General features: G+C 33.8%; 1 long non-coding RNA gene across 1 annotated transcript; it reads left to right on the forward strand.

Moving 5' to 3' along the window:
• Positions 1-405: 405 nt before the first annotated feature.
• Positions 406-1,736, forward strand: LOC142639175 (uncharacterized). Its single transcript, XR_012845140.1, has 3 exons — positions 406-571; positions 1,000-1,160; positions 1,605-1,736. It is a non-coding gene; the product is annotated as an uncharacterized LOC142639175 (long non-coding RNA).
• The last annotated feature ends 4,927 nt before the right edge of the window (positions 1,737-6,663 follow it).

Here is a 6,663-nt window from a genome sequence, read left to right on the forward strand (position 1 = left end):
GTTGCCAAGCTTTGGCAAGTGATGACAAGCCGGGAGCGGCAGCCTCTCACATCACAAAACCAACCAGGAGAGGAAAATTTTATCCCACAGCTTCTCACATCACAAAACCTAATTATACGAGTTCTCTCTTCGCCAATTGGTAGGTCCCATAGCTTGTGAGACTTACCATCTTTAAGAGGAGAAAGTATACCACGTTTCAGTAATAACAACTCAGCAGCAATTTTGGTATTTCTTACCCAATAAATGAGTGACACCTGTTCCAAGACAGCCACATCAGACTACTCCACTAATCCAAACAAAAAGACCATCTTGATCCTAAAATTTTTCAAATCCCTGCCCTTTGATTCCTCTCTTTCTCCTTCTTCCGCTTTTTGGAATCTAATTCACAAATCAACTTTACTCTCTCTCTCTCTCTCTCCCAAACTCCATTCTACCTGCAACTACAGCTTCCATTTCCTCGCCGCACCGCTCTCCCCAACCTCTAGTTACGATCATCACAAACTACAGCCATTACCTCCAGTTCCGACCACCACAAAGCACCGTCAGTACCTGCGGTTCCGACCACCTCTAGGTATTCTCTCTTTGTGGTAATTTTCTCATTTTTTTTCTTTTTCTTTTTCTTTTTAAAAATATCCATATACACTGATAGCCCTCATCTCTACCTCCAAAATGTATTCAAACGTATAGATGAAGAAAATAGCAATTTGTGGGTAAGTTCAGATCAGGCCAAAAATTTGAAGTTACTATGCTTATCTATTATTTTTACCCATTATATTTATATGAATGTGTTGTCTAGATTTGTAACGTAAAGATCCTTTTATGGTATTGGAGAATTAGAAGACTAAAAGTTACAAAGAAATAATATAATCTGTAATTCTAAGCACAAATTACATTTGTTTTTACTATAAATTTTCTTTTAATTTTGTTTCCATTATCAGTTATGTTAATAAAATATTTTTATTTTCTGTTGTTTATTTATTTGGTTTTTGAAAATTTAAGGAGTGGACTATCAACCTAACGTGGTGTTAGGCTCAGTAGAGCTGTGGTACAAAAGAAAAGGTGGTTGCAAGGAAGTTTTGTATGCAGAGAGCTCATTGTAGGAGAAGGTGGGCAGTCAATGGATAATTTTGATAAGAGGAATTGGACATATTCTTTGACAGGTACAATACTTTGTCTTAGTTTACTGTTGGTAAAGCCGTAAAGGTATGATATAACACATAACATGCTTATTAGCATGTTTGATGTTCTTAAATCTTAATTGTGTCTTCAATGTCATTATTGCTAGTGGTACTCACTACACAGCTATTACCATTTTCTTCATGAATGTTTCATTGGTGGATATCATTTTCGTTTTACTGAATTTATACATTTCATTTAGTAAAAGTTTGAGGTTTAATTATTCCCAAAATGAGTGAATGAAATTCTGTTTTCTTTCTTTGAATTTGTTTTTGTTACCATCAGATTTGTTGGAAATTTTCATATAGTTTTTGAATTTTACTCTGCAATTACTAGTACTGTTTAATGCCTATGATTGTGTTAAGTACTTTAATTTCTTATTCTTATGCGAGTGCCTTCTTTCTTTCTTTTTTTTTCTTTTTTCATAGATAAATCTCCAAGGCTGGAGCTTAAATGCTGTAAAACATTGAAAGAGAATATCAAGTAGCTTATGCTGGCTTATTGATGGAAGATGTGATTTGCAAATTGTCTCACTATCTATATTTATGAATGTTGAGAAAAGAAGACATTTGAGGTCTTCTACTTAGGCAATTGTATGATTGCAAGTTGTTTTGAGAGCCATAATTTAAGAAAAAAAAATCTTATAAGTAGATTGTTTCATTTCATGTTTGTCATATAACTTTCATTTATGAATAGTGGACAATTATATTGTTTTCAAGTTTGTTTTTCGCTAAGATATTGTTTTCAAGTTTGTAATTGCAAATATTATCTTCAAGCCAATTAGGATACAATAAAGCATGCTTGAGTTTTCATCATTATACATAGAGGTGGACCTTGCCCAAAGGTGAAAAAAAATTCTGAAGTAAAGACTGATCTAGTTTTAAGCAGAATTTTATGATTGCACAACAATTTACTCATAAAGCTAAAATACAAATTTGATGTATTAAATTGTTTTGTAAATTGATTATAATTGTTGGATTTGAGAAAAATTGAAGATTGAATGGCTAAACATTTTGACAACACAAATTGGAGAGCACATCAATGTATTTAGTTCATCTTAATACAAATAAATTTTGCTCATATTGAACAAAAGTCCTTTGTAAGGTTAATTTTAAGCAAAAGAAAATGAGAACTCCGAAGTCATCTCCAAGACTACTTGCAAATTGTCTAGATGGGAGGAACTGTAATCACCCTCCAAAATTATTAGCCTCTCCCCTAATGAATTTTACGACCTTCATCCACAATCAGGGGCGGAGGGAGGGGGGTCGAGGGGGGGCACTTGCCCCTCTGGCCTTCTCAAAATTTCTCAATCAGTAGTGGTGTAAAATGTAGAAAAAGTCCCTACTTGACAGTTGACGCAAAAGACAATCAACTTTTTCTTTTTATTTATATTTATTAGCTTGTCAACAATTTTTAGACAATTTTACATTCACATGCAACACTTTTTTTACATAATGGGTCCCATCTAATAGTACTTTATTTTGCACGCTACATTGCCAACTACGACTGGAAAAAAAAAAAAAATATATATATATATATATATATATATATACACACACTGAATTGGACTTTGAAAGAAAAATCTATGTTTATGTGTAATGTGCCTACTTTAGCGCCTCACCAGTTGGTTTCCAGCTTACAATTTTTTTCTCTAATTATCAACCTTTTCAATATCAAACTTGAGCTTTTGCTATAAACTTGAATTTTAACGACACAAAAAAATAAAAATGTCTATATGAAATTTTAGAAGCATTCATGGCATTGAGTTGTGTATAACCGAATAAAACTTCATAAGCATATTGCTATATTCTTAATATTTTTACATTGCTTTATTTTTCCAATTTATTTTAGAGATCCAAATTACATGTTTAAATTGTGTGTATTTAGTATCGATTAATTTATCTTAGATTAATTCTACCTTCAATCTTGTCTTTTGATCTTGGCCCCCCCTAACTTGAAATTCTAGCTCCGTCATTGGATGTGACCCTCCCGTTTTCAAACCCCAAAGGAAAGGTAGAAACAAAGTCAGCTTGTATCTGTAGGAGTCTCATCCATATTTACCAATTAGTTTACAAAGCAGAACAAAATTTTTAAAAAATAAAATGCTTCTCTTATTGGTCTTAAAATTAACCCAATTCTACAAAAATCGAGTCCTCCTATCTTTGCATTTTCTTAGAGATTTTTAAGAGTTGTGAATTGTGATAGCAAATGACTAATGATCATTCCAGTGTGTAACAATGATGGAAAAATTAGCTGATAGGACACTAATAGAGGCACACGCACAGAGAGAGAGAGAGAGAGAGAGAGAGAGAGAGAGAGAGAGAGAGAGAGAGAGAGAGAGAGAGAGTCCTAGGTTAATTTGCTTTATCAAAAATTCAAAAGAAAGTGTTTTTTGTTTTTCTATCTTGATGGAGCTTTTGTTTGACTTGAAATGAAAGAAAGCAGTGTTGTCATTAGGACCATAAACTTTGTTACACCTCTTTCCACTTATGTGGCAGATTAACATAATCTACTACTTTTTTTTTTACTACTTACGGTCATTCATATAGGGGAGTTGTAATAAAAGTTGTAGCTAAATTTATGGTTATAAATTTATTGTTTTTTCATTTCCACTCTCTTTCTTTTCTTTGTACTACAGTCTATAATGCATTCGTCATTTCCCCATAATGAACAATGTGTTAAAATTGTGTGGTTAATGATTAAATTTACTGTATCTTAATGGTTTAAACTTTTAAGACAATCAGTAATTCAACATGATATCCAAGTCCTATAAACTGTAATCCTTTACAAGACGAAGTTAGCTAGTGTTTTTACTTGAAAATATAATTAACGTCCTCTATTTTTGTTAATAGTTGGTCTTTAATATGACCTACAAAAGCAGAAAAATATTGCTATATTTTGCAACCAGAGCCAGATAAAAGGATAACAATAAAAATGGATTGCTAATCATTAATTGCAAGCATGGGTCTTCCTTGGATCTTCGTTCACCTTATCTCTCAATGAATTGTGCATGCGTTTTCTTTTTTCCCTTTTGGTCCTGGTGGGAGAATGGGTTGATACTTGATAGCTTTGTTTTTTCAATGTGGAATTCCAACTTTATAAAATGATATTGTTTTTCTCTTTCTTTCTTTCGTTTTTTTTTTTTATTGGGGGGGGGGGTTGAATCTAACGATTTAATTGTTAGCAAATCTAAATTAAACGTGGTTTAGTAGTTTCATCATTTTGGTGTTTTTTTTTTCAACATTAAAAAAAGCAGAAGATAGAATCATTACTCTCACACCATGGTGCAATTATTTGGAGTCCAAATCTTCTATCTCATGATTCTTACTCCACTTTATACTCCACCAATAAAAATTGAACACGTGCGCACCTCTTTTAATTAAATCCTTAATTTTAGCTTTTTCCTTATTTCAGTTTTCTAAAATAAATAAATAAATAATTCAAACCAGCCCCACCATCACCGGTCACCACCAAAGTCCCTCGCCGGTGTTGCTAGAAAGATCTTGTTGACCGTCATCAGAGACCATATGCCCTTGTCAGTAGTAACCAGAAATAAATAATAATAAATAAATAACCCAAAAGACCCCACTAGCCACCACATTGTGGGTATCACAAATCTGGATTTGGAAACAAACAATGGTTCTTGTTTTCTTTTGTTTGGACCCGTTTAGTAATGTTGTTCTAGTAATTTTATTTGTATTTTTTTGAAATACGTGTAGATGAAAAAGTGTGTGAAAATACATGTAATATTGTTTAAAAACTAAAAACATGTGTTTAAACCATAGTTTTAAAAACCGAACTGGACTGGCCGGTCCGGTTGGTTCAACTGGGAATCGGCATTCAATGTAGTCCAGTTATGGCATAAAATCGAATATGACCTAAAAACCGATAAATAGTACAAACCGGCTGGTTTAACTTGAGAACCGAAAATAGGCGCGGTCGAACCGGTTATTGACCAGTTTGTCCTTTCCCACACATTTGATCTGATCTCAGTTCTTCTCACACTCTCATTTGATCTCAGTTCTTCTCACTTCTCACTCTCAGTGTTCTCTCACGCCTCTCAACTCTCAAGTCTCAGCGTCTCACAAGTGGTGGAGTGGCCAGTGACAAGGCCTTTACCGAAGCAGAGACACTGTTTGGCTTATCAGTAAAAGCCCAAACATCGACAACTTGTACACCGTCGACGCGTCCTAGGCGTACATGCAGTATGTTCTCTCATCGTACTCATCAGGAACAATTTTATCAAGAATTCTGAGGCGACAATGTAACGAAGGTCGAGCCAGCGTAGATTTCGTCGACAATGTTGAATTCTGCAACCCAAATCTGCTTCTGGACGGTTTTCGGATTCGGACCCAATCGGTTCGTGGATCCTAAACCTAGATCCGAAACCTCCACCTCTCCACCTTTGCTCTTCGATTTCGGCTTCAGATTACCAGCGCTAGCAAGGGTTAAAACCCAAAGTCGGTCTTTGTCTTCGTCTTTGGCTAAGTCAACGCCTCGCCGCGCTTGAGGATCTTAACCTCCCCCATGACAAGGTTTTGGGAGGGAGACTTGGTAACCATGGACCTATCTCCCGTACACTTGTATCTCTCTCTCTCTCTCTCTCTCTCTCTCTCTCTGCTTTTGATTCTTTTTTCTTTTTTTTTTGGCAACAAATTTTCGGCTTTTGATGACAATAAGCAAGCAATTATTGCTTATTTTAGCTTTGGGGTTGCTTTTTTTGGATTCTTGTGAACAAATGGGAAAATGTTAAAGATTTAGAGGACTATAATTTTTGCTACAATTTGTTCACATATTTTTATCATAATGCTAATTGTGAAAGATAAAGTAAAAATGATGGGTCCACAATGACACCGCTCATAATTTATTTGTTATTTCTTATTTGCCATTTGGATGTAAATGTAATGACTAATGAACTTATTTATTTGGTTTTGTTGAAAGTTTATTATGTTAAAGATGATTTTTTTGTAATGTTATTATGTTAAATTCTTTAAAAAGATGTTATATATTTATATACTTGTATTTTTTTTAAAAGGAAACATATTTATTACTATTGGTTTATTAGTTTTAGTATATTAAAAAATTATTAATTATTTATATAATTTAAATAAATAATAATTAAATTATTTATGATGTTACTGGTTCGACCATCGGTGGTCTGACCATAAAACTGGTAATTAGCTCATTTTTCGGTTTTTTCACCGTACTGATTTTTAAAACCATAGTTTAAACACATGTACCAAATGACCCAAGTTTTTCAAAGAAACAAAAGCGAAGTTTAGTGTATTTTGCAAGAGGTTGAAGTAAAATAAGGCAAAAGGAGAAAGAAGCCACCAAAAGAATGTGGTGGTACCTCCTTTACTCAAATGTTGCATTTATAGACTTACAGTGCCTCACCCACTGACGATGCAATTATTAGAAAGGAAATACACTTTGTGGTTTCAAGAATCTATCAATGTTGCACTATTGCAATTGATTTTGAAGAAG

Source organism: Castanea sativa, chromosome 6 (assembly GCF_040712315.1).
Source record: "Castanea sativa cultivar Marrone di Chiusa Pesio chromosome 6, ASM4071231v1".
Classification (NCBI taxonomy): Eukaryota; Viridiplantae; Streptophyta; class Magnoliopsida; order Fagales; family Fagaceae; genus Castanea; species Castanea sativa.